The sequence below is a fragment of the Dermacentor andersoni genome, chromosome 5 (assembly GCF_023375885.2).
Source record: "Dermacentor andersoni chromosome 5, qqDerAnde1_hic_scaffold, whole genome shotgun sequence".
NCBI classification, from domain to species: domain Eukaryota; kingdom Metazoa; phylum Arthropoda; class Arachnida; order Ixodida; family Ixodidae; genus Dermacentor; species Dermacentor andersoni.
In genome coordinates, this window is record NC_092818.1 from 71,366,065 (window position 1) to 71,377,077 (window position 11,013).

Sequence of the window (11,013 nt, forward strand, 5' to 3'; positions counted from 1 at the left end):
TCGCTCGGTGAGTGTAGCCAAAGAAGACTGACAACATTTTCAGGGAATGAGCCGCAATGTGGACGACCGGGAATGCACCAGTTTTGCGTAAGTCGAGCAAAATGGCTGAATGAGAAGCCAATAGTGGCCACAGCTCATCTCCAAGGCAATCAATTCATTTGAGTTTACGGTTTTCCACGCTAGGGCGAGAATCCCTTGTACAGGGCACGTTGTACGATGACCTATCGTGAAAGTATCTCAAGTAATCTTAACACACATCACAGTTGGAAATGATTTCAGCGAGGCATAATTCTAAGCTCAATTATACACCACACGGGAACGAAACACAATGATTCCCCTTTGACAAAAGAGTCACGCTTCAACGATGTGTAACGGGTCAAGAGCGAGCTCTAATGTCGTGGTGTCGAAGTAGGAGAACAAGGCCACTATATAAAAGACGCCTCGAGCTTCGACAACTTAGTTCCGCAGCCAGAAACAACGAATCATGAAGGCACTGGTGAGTGTGCCTATCTTTTCCCACCAGCCGTAATTCTACCAGCCACGGTTGTTGATAGAATAAGAAGGTGCAACTCTGGACAGCATAATTAAGGCAACACTGCTGTTATTGTAGGCGCAATGATCTCGTGCGGCCCTGCTCTCAAGGCAGCCAAGATAATTCCAGCACCAAAATTGATTATCACCATTACTAGTTAACCACGAAAATAGGCTACAATTTTACAGCAGTAACGACGAGAAGGCGCAGCAGATGAAGTACTGAAAACAAATTTGAAAAGTAACGCTGGGCAAAAAAGTGGTTCATTAATTTTAATATTATAAAAATGGAGGTTATGTTTAGTCAAGTCGTTGATGTTTTTGCTGTTTTACACTGATAGTGGATGTATTCCTTGGTAGTTCAAGACAAAATATTAGCTTTAGTTGAATGTACGTTCATAGCGAAAAATTATTTTGTATTTTGTGCTGCGAAGAATTGAATCTGTTGTTCCGTTTCTCCGCTTGTGTTGTTCAGCTGACTATCTGCGTGATTGGCTTGGTCCTGTCGGTGGCGAACGCCATCCTGCTGAAGGGCCTCGCACTGGGAGCCCTCGGGCTTGGTGCGGGAGCCCTGCTTGGTGCCAGTCTGGCCCGTGGTGGTGGAGGCGGAGGGTACGGCTACTACGGTGCGCCCTATCCAGTGGCATTTCACGGCGGATACGGACGCGGATATGGAGGTGGTTATGGAGGACACTACAGCGGATCCTACCACGGCACATACCACGGAAGCTACGGTGGCTACGGTGCTGGCTTTGGGCCTGGCTTTGGTCCTGGCTTCTAGTTGTCCTAAAGAACTTCGTAGTACCAGGCGAAAGGTGAGTGCCAAGAAGTGTGACGTGTCTGTGAATATGCTCTGCTCGGAACTTAATTAGGGAAGCGCTGCTACAATGGGCTGTACACTTCTATTCCTTGTCACTTGTAGTCTTTGCAAATTCGCAGTGCAGTAGTGATGAAATTGTCGATGGTTACTATATTCATAAAGTGTAATGATTACTGAACAATGAGGACATGAAAGAAACACTGAAAGGAAGGCAGTGTAAAAAGTGTAAGAGGTAATGACGAAATTCTTTACAACCAGAAAAAGCGCTGGTCCTTCTATATTCCCATATCATTCATTATATGTCTCCGTGGTTGATCAATATTGTAGCGATTCAAGTGGCGCGCTTTGAAAAGGACGAACGGACTGGCATGTGAGATAGAGTATAGAGAAAGAGGATGAAAAAGGATAGAACTTGGCCAATTCCCCGAGTGGGTACATGCCAGTCGATCACAAGGATCCACATCTACATCGTGTAGTTCGGATGAGAGCGTCGTGCCAGAACGCTCTGTTCAACGTCATATTTTGGTGGCAGCGCTGAGCCATGTGCACCCGAAGCAAGGCTACCGCGATAACAGCAACAGCGGACGGCCTGCAGACAAAGGATGCAGAGGATGACGCATCGCAGACAGTTTTCAAGCCTCCTCTCTTTGCAACAGTGGAATCCATAGTAGAACCTGCGCAGCTCTGACAGCGGCAAACACGCCACACATTCCTCATGACATAGCCCAAACGCAGCCTTCTGTTTAGCGTGCGCCCACTCGATCTCGTCAATCAAGCACTGGGGAGCCACAGTCGCTGGCCGACTCCATCCAGGCACTTGCTTCACTAGCTGCAGCTGCCCGAACATTGCTTATGCAAGAATTGGACACTCGCTTTGCAACCTGCCTGCTCTCCCTCGATTCCGCGTTCTCTCAATGTCGGCTGCTGATGACGTCATCGCAGACCTCGCTGCTTGAGTCTACGTCATTGAGACAAAGTCGCACCGTCAGACTCCTGTGTGTCCCGCAGCAGACCAAGGTGCTTCCATTTCAACTCAGCCACACTTTCTTGGAGCACAACTTAGCCCACCTACATTTAGTGGCACCTCAACGTGGGCAACGTTTTGCATGCAATTCGAGTCCGCTGCTGATCTTAATGCCTGGACTGTTGGAGACAAAGCTGAGGTACTTGTGGCAGAACTCTGTGGCGCCGCGGCTGACTACCTCGAATACATACCGCCAATAACCCGTTCCAACTACGAAGCTACGGTCTCGACACTCGAAACCAGACTTCGTGACCACGACCTTCATCAGCTCTACCTCACACAGCTGAAACACGCCTGACAAAGTCAACGTGAGCTTCAAGAGCTCGCTGCTTACATCGACAGCCTTTCGAGAAAGGCCGTGTCAGTCTGCCCTACCACTAGCACGGACCCTATTGCCGCTAACGCCTTTGTTGACGCTATCGATGACAGCCACGAACAGTATTGTGCGACTTGCTCGCCTTGCAGGTAGCTCATCCCCTCTTGCCATTGCCGTTGAGGTGGAGACAGTGCAGCGCTCGTAATCAGCTGACCACGCATACAGACAAGCCTTAGTGGAAACGGCTTCAATGGCCCGGCCTAATGCTCCCCCGGGACAGCTCCGTCAGGTGCCGTTAATTCTCAGGTGCTGCCGATGCGGCGACGCCGGACATTTTGCTCGGAACTGCCCGCGAACGTTCGAGCCTTCGACAAGCTCGGCTACCGCTCTGGACTTTACCTCGGGAAACTACGATGCTAAAATACAATGCAACTAAATAACGCAGAAGAAACTGCCTTTATAACGCCGGATGGACTGTACCAGGTTAAGCGTCTGCCATTTAGTCTCTCGAACGCTACAGTTACATTTCAGCGACTAATGAATGCCCCGCGTCCGTGGACATCTGAAATTGACAATGGCTTTGGTTTACTTACACGACATTATTGTATATGCCCCTACTTTTGCTGAATCCCTCAGATGCTTGGAAATGGTCTTGCAGGCTCTCCAAGACGCTCCCCTCCGCAGTAAGCCTTCGAAGCGCTTCTTCAATTTCTCCAAAGTCACCTACTTGGGTCAAGTGATCAGAGCTAAAGGCGTCAGCCCTGATTACATGAAGCTCCTAGCCATTGTCTGTATTCGACACCCTAACACAGCAAAGCAGCTTAAAAGTTTTCTGGGATTTCCTTCCTATTTCCGCCGCTTTATCTCTGACTTTCTTTTTCTTGTGGCACCTCTCAACCAGCTGCTAAAGAATGACGCCGGCTGAAAATGGGGTTGCGACCAAGACAGTCCCTTCCATGACATTAAGACCACCCTTCAGACACCACCGACGCTCGCACACTAGGACGAGAATACACACATTGTGCTTCACACTGACGCGGGTCTCAGCCTCGGGGCTGTCTTTCTACAACTCAGCTCAGACGGGTAGGAAAGGCCGGTAGCTTATGCCGGCCGCCGACTCAGTGAACCGGAAAACTAGTACAATGCCACTGAACTTGAGTGCTTGGCGGTAGTTTGGGCAGTTGAGAAGTTTAGGCGGTACCTTTATGGTAAAAGGTTCACTGTGGTTACCGAAAGCGTCGTACTTCGCTAGTTGCAAATGAAAAAGACCACAACACTATGTTCACCTGGTGGGCCCTCAAGTTGCAAGATTATAGCTTTGTCATAATTCATCGCAGACGCCGAGTACCCCTCCTCAGCCTTGGCAATCCTTGATTTGCGCACATCCCAGCTACAGGATGAAGAAATTGCTGACAGCATCCCGCGACTGTCCGGGGGGTCCCCAAGCGTCGTCATGAAATCTTTCTTGTATATTATGTCATTCTAGATGGCATCTATTGTCACCTGGATCATCAAAATGAGTCGTGCGTGCCCGTCGTGCGGGTAGCCATACCGCAATCTGTGCTATTTGTTTCTCACCACGCTCCGTCTGCCGGTCACTTCGGGCTCCCCAAGACACTTGCACGCATCAAGGAAATATTTTGGTGGGCCAACGTGCACACTTATGTCTCCCACTACGTTTTCTCATGCACGGCCTGTTAAGCACTAAATACCGTAACAAATTTTCTCACCGGTCCCCATGCAAAGAATTCCTCCTCCTGAAATTTCCTTTGACGTCGTGGGACTCGATAAGCTGGGACCGTTTCCACATGCGTCGCGCGGCAACAAGTTCCTAATCGTGGCCACCGACTACCTCCCGAAGTGGACTTAAGTCAAAACCGTCCCCGGCTTTTCGTCACAGCACGCCCTAACGTTACTTAACGAGTGCTTCGTTTTTCGCCATGGCGCGCCACGCTTGCTCATCACCGACCGCGGCCCGGCTTTCATGTCGCACTAAGTTGAAAATATATCAAATGAACATGGAGTTCGTCATGCCACAGCCACTTCTCAGCATCCGGAAACAAACGGACTAGTGGAGCGCACGTAAATGACATCTTGTCGTCATATCTGAGTCCAACTCATAACGAGTGGGAGGTATACGTCGCCGCCGCAGCGTTCCCACTGAATACATCCCAGCAAGAGATCACAAGAGAACCACCATTCAAGCTCATCTAAGGAAGGACGCCGAGACTTCTGAAACAAAGTTTCTTTGCGTCTGACGCAACGCTGCACCACAGTCCTCCTGTCCCCTTTATTAAAGAATTTAGTCACATCAGTCATTTCTCCCTAAATTTATGTAATTTCTTTTTTACTTGAAAGCCGCCTCGTTGCTCTAGGTGAAGAATTCGGTGCAGCTTATTCGTTTGAAAATTTTCCTGGTGGGAGAAAAGTACGCTAAGAAGACATAACACACGTAATGGTCATAATGGCTCCTTCAGACGAAGTTTTCTAAACCTAGGATTTAGTTTTTGAAACAACCATGCAGAAGTGAATATGTGAATATGTAATTGTGGCGAAGAAAATTACGTCATTATTTCTGTAAAATGCTTGTGAATGCTGTAATAAGAATGTGAAAAGGAGGGCTGTTCACATGGTGTTGTCTATGTAATGCCAAACGCTAATGAAGAGTTTTTACGTGTTGAACACAGATTAAAAAACGTGAGGCATCACAGCGTCATTATCTCTTGCCCTTCTTTTGTATTTAGGGCGTAAGTTGCTATACGCAGGGTTTTTTGTGTGAAGACGATTGTTCACTTACTATAATGTGGTGGCCTCCTCAGAATTGAGTGGAAACTCTGTAGAAGCACATAATCTCCATGTAATCGTTTCCTGGCTGAGGCTGCGAGATAAATGCGAATCTGAGCAAGCTATGTAATCTGACTGTGGTCTGATTGTAATTAGAAAACAACTTAAGAAGCTATTCCGGAATGACAGTCACAACGAACCTTGCACGTTAGGCCTAGGATGGTAGGCTGGTGTACGTAAATAATTCGTAATTGCCGGTAACAATAAATAAATGTCTTACATTTCGTAGGTGCTTCGGCCATATTTCAAAGTCTTATAGCTGTGCCGGCGCAGCATATTTCCTTGGGAGCAAGTCTCACTAAGAATAAATAGAATAAAGGGAAGTACAGCGTTCGAAACCGCTAGGAGCGTACAAGACAGGTGTTGACATTACCTGAGCAGTGAAAGGTAATGTTTAGAAAACAGTTGCCGCGAATGAAGTGTTTAGTGAACCTAGGTCATTAAATTACGAATTGTTCCGAGGAAGGTTTTTCGCTCTGACGTGCTTGCTTTCGCGTAGTCTTTCTGGAACATTGTTCATGTCAATCACTTGTCGAGAAATTGCTGCTAAGGTTGGCTTGGAAGTGATTAGTATTGCAGCTGGCATTTCACCGTGGTTATTGTAACTAATGTTTTACTCTACTTTCGTTCAATATTCGACAAATTGTCTCTTACCGGCAGGCGTATATTGTTTGTATTTTCTTCGGTACCCGTTTTCGGCACCTTGTCACTGTTACAGTGTTATTGCTCGGCGCAAGATGCGCCTGCATGTGTCGAAAATTCTAATGCTGCCGCTAATTTTACAGCAAGATAGACTTTCCAAATAAGATTGCGAATCGGGATACTTGGATTATATTCACGTTTACAAACGATGATCGGCGCTAAGAGTAGAGATGGAGAAAGAAGTTTCCGCTATACACTCGTGTTCTCGTAACCGCGTTCGGATCGGGCACTTCATTCTGTGTCCCTTGTATGGATGCTTTCTTTTCTCTGCAACAATGAGCCCTATGTAATCCCATTGTGCGCGCGACTGTGCACGCGTAAAGGGGCTATATCTATTTCTTGCGTAATGTGAGCTGCTTAACCTGTCTTCCGTCACTGGAGCTTTCCTTGCGGTGGTTATCTTATTTTATGTGCTAAACTACTTTCCCAATCAGTTTTACAACATTTCATACAAATTATCTGTTCCTATACAAAAAAATACACATCCCACGCGCTGTGCCAATCGGTTTATGCGAAGCTTTCAGTGGTGTTAGCGAAGGACTCTGTTCTTTGTTAAGAGCTATTTGCAAGTGTAGATGCCACGCCGAAGTGGACACACTTTCACCGAGAAACCTGTTAGCTCACCAAAACATGTGTTGTTCAATCGTGCGGATCTTACACACACACACATATATATATATAATGTTCAATGTTTGCTTAGCCTTTAAAATAGGCATTGCTGAAACATACTTTTAGGGGCATACTGTAAGCTTAAAAGACTGCAGCCCTTTCAAAAACGGTGGGAATCCTCTGCATATATTTCATTCATCACTGCCTTTTTTTTTTCAGGTCACACATATTTGGACTCACCTGCGGAATGTTGGTACATCAGCACAAGAATTGCGCAGCGGAATTGGTTCAACGAATAAAACATTGTACATAGTGTTCTCCTATCTTGAACAAATTAACTAAATAAATTGTTTATTGTGCAAAACTGTCAGTGTTCACGTCATATTTTGTAATGAACTCCCATGGAGCCTACAAAAGTGCTTGTGTGATTCAGTCAGTAAACATAACGTCACCTTGATGATCAATGTCATAAAGCCAATATAAATTACGTCCAGCACAAAATATTCTTCAGCAAGCTTGGCGCGCGTCAGTGACAACGCCTGACGCACTAGCAGAACAAGCGCGTAACGCGTAGACTCAATCGGTCCTGCCGGGAACTCAGCTGAAAACATGCTTTGTGCTGAGTTCTTGCCTTCATGAGGCTAACGGAATAGCTACATCATAGAATGCTTCAGTGTAACACTGCGCTCACGTGCGGCTCTATTTTTCAACTTTGCCTTCGAATGCAGTATGACGACATATATATATATATATATATATATATATATATATATATATATATATGTATACAGGAAGGACGGAGTTCTTCTGATCGGCTGCTTCATCAACTGAAAGTGCAGGCACACGTAAAGATGCAAAAGTAACGTTAACATTTCTTTATACCATGTGGCCGTGGGCCGGCCGACCGATCGCAGTTGACTATCTTGCCTTGCTTTGCTTACGTGCGTATGTACTTCTTTCTTTCTATATCATTATCATCATCAGCCTGGTTACGCCCACTGCAGCGCAAAGGCCTCTCCCATACTTTTCCAACTACCCCCTTCATGTACTCATTGTGGCCATGTTGCCCCTTCAAACTTCTTAATCTCATCCGCCCACCTAACTCTCTGCCGCCCTCTGCTACGCTTCCCTTTCCTTGGAATCCAGTCCGTAACCCTTAATGACCATCGGTTATCTTCCCTCCTCATCGCATGTCCTGCCCTGCCCATTTCTTTTTCTTGATTACAACTAAGGTATCAATAATTCGCGTTCGTTCTTTCTCTCTCTCTCTCTCTCTCTCTCTCTCTCTATATATATATGTATATATATATATATATAGTACAACTGCTTGTGGCATCATCCGGACTACCGTCACTCAACGGCACTTCGCTCCTCGCAGAGGCACAATTTGTGCCGAGTAAGTTCGTGCACAACACATTGCGATATGGTTAACTCGGTCCGAACCCTGGTTCCGGAACCTCAAATAGGTGCGTCGTAAAGCGCACGCATTGCTCGCGAATTCAAAGGTAAATCAAGTGATTTTTTTAATGTTTTGTGTTATGTCACTGCCATAGGTTGAATTATGATCGTATTTGGGATACGCTGTGTTTACTCAAAAAAGGTCGATCACGAACATAAGTCAAGCACTGTATATTCGACTGGATATCAAAAATGATAACTTGAATGTTGGTCAACCATTTCCTTTTGAGAAAAAAGGAAAAACAATGAACACATTAGCCTAAATCTTGATAGTTTATGTCATAAGCCGCGTCCTCGTTGGAACTGCCAGAGAAGGAAGCGTGTTGGACGATTCGCAGGCCTCCTCGGCACCCCAAACCAATGTTGCCCTCAGTATCGTAGAGTGCGCCGGATATTCAGCTTTACTTAAACCCGGTATGGATAATATCCACAGTAGCTTACAATGGGCGCGATGGTAGCACTCCGTTTGCTCGGTATCTGCTAGTTTTGTTCACAAATATAGGTCAAAATATCATGGCCACGAATATAAGCGGATAGCTCATTTTGCATAATCTTTCCGAGAAAAAACGGTCAATCTAGATTTAAATAAATGCGGTAATAAAGAAAATGAAGCTGAGCTTTAGAAGATAACGATGCACTTCACGCGGAAGAAAACGAAAAAAAAAATTCCAGCAGAATCAATGCAAGTTCATTGTTTAACTCATGCAAGAGCCTTCAAATGTTGCGTTCTGCTGCTGGCTTTGGTTGAAGTCAGGCGTTCCAAGGCTGCCGTAGTTTCGGGGGAATAGCGACGGCTTTCCGCACGTCATGCCTACGCTTCTTATCTTCTTTGTCTTCTTTTGAAGGTTTCTTCCCAGGACAGGCAGGACAAGGCAGGTGAGAGGCCGGTGAAGTGGGTGCAGCCGGAAATCTTGTGACCAATAGCCGAGGGCTAATGGCGAAAAGGGGTCGAATCAGAAATGACTGTTCTTTTTTTTATTGTTCGGTCAAATTGTGCATAATCAGTGTGTACACGTGATATCAGATGGGGAGCTGTCACGGTTTTCGTGACGTCGCGTGACAGACAGGTGAAATGGCAGTGGTCCAAAAAAGATTGTGACCAATCGCGGTGGGCTGATTACAGAATTTGAATTGAAAAGTTTGAAATAGTTTTACGTTATAGCGCCCCAGCAGAACAGTGCATGACACTGATATGAAAAATGTAAAGGCTGTGAAATTAAAAGGTAGGGACAAATATTTCAATAAAATATTGTCATTCAAGAACGTTGTTTAGATTTTTCTACATATGCAAAGGGCAGTGCAATATCTCAATGACGCTGTCCTTCGCTACGATGTATTGCACAGGAAGAGCAGTCACCGGCCGTGTATTGTGAGTAATTGCACCTAAATTATAGTCGCAAAAGAGACCACATATAAAACCACATATAAACTCGCACCTGCGGCGCTCGTGCTACGTCACTCGTGGCGGATTATAGCTTTCTGGCGCCTTGAGACAATGTATCTTGCAAATAACATCACAGATGTTTCAGTGGGAGCAGAAGCGACCCTAGTAGAGCCTGGGCCGCATATATTGAATATCTAGAAGGCACAGCACCTTAGCAACCGTGGATGAACGCAAGTGGCTGAAAGGCCGCCGGTGACGATGACTGGCTGAGCACCAGCGCCACAGACGCGAGAAAGCCTGTCCGACGTACCTTCAGAGGCAAAATTCTGACTGGTGTTGCAGAAGTCGCGGGGCGCGGTAGCGCTGAACATAGCTTCACAAGTTGGCGGCTGCATGTAAATATATTTATACAATTGTGTTTTTTTACTACCTGAAACAACATGACATTATTTCGCATTATTGGCGCCGCCTCCAGGACAACAAAGCGGCAACGGGGACACCAACGCTAGAACCCGGGCTGGTCCGTGAGTTGGGGGTCGCCGAAGCCTGCGCGTGCAAGGGGTGTATAAGGTCGGCTGTCCCCTATCGTTCACAGCCAATTTTTTATACGAACGGCCCTTGGCACGCTTCGGCCTCCGCGGTCGCAACCCACGGGCCACCCTGCTTCCGACGTTGAACCCCCCGCTACCCCTTGAGTGCCCCGGAGATCCTGCGCCGCCTGCTTTAATATAACCTCAGGTGCACTCCTGAGGCCTCCGTTTGCCGGTTACATGTGCCCTCCTGGAGCAGTGCTTGTAAAAAATACAATCTATCGTCGCGACAAAAAAAGCGACCCACGACTTATAGAACACCAGTCAGAACCTTGCTCCTTCAGACACAACGATCACCAAATAGGCGCGGGCAGCCAGCAGCCCAGCATAAACAAACTCGACCGCACTCTGCAACGTCGGAATGTCTAGGGGACAAACGCATACAACACGCTCTAACAAACCTCCTCCGTAGTGGCTAGGCAGAGCCATATATATATTCAAGGAGCCAAAGCCCCCACATTTTCTCTCTCGCGCCTGCTCTTAATCGCGCTTTCGCACAAACGGCTGGCGATCCTTCAAATGAACGTCTCGTGTCTGATAGCGCGGTGATTTGGCTTGCTTCGTTGTATGGTCCGATGTACGACTGTAGAAAAGTTAATGCGCCTTTGGCGTCAAATGTTGATAACAATAAACCCAGAAAGTTCCGTAATTGAAAATCTAAAGCACGACATTGGAAATGTCAATGCACCTTTCAAATCAAAAGTTTATGAGAACTTTATACCCATAAAGTTTCCG

The 11,013-nt window shown here is 46.5% G+C and overlaps 1 long non-coding RNA gene across 1 annotated transcript; it reads left to right on the forward strand.

Moving 5' to 3' along the window:
• The first annotated feature begins 1,048 nt into the window (after positions 1–1,048).
• LOC140218354 (uncharacterized) lies at positions 1,049–7,210 on the forward strand. The gene is made up of 2 exons (XR_011894633.1): positions 1,049–1,346; positions 7,066–7,210. It is a non-coding gene; the product is annotated as an uncharacterized lncRNA (long non-coding RNA).
• Positions 7,211–11,013: the final 3,803 nt, after the last annotated feature.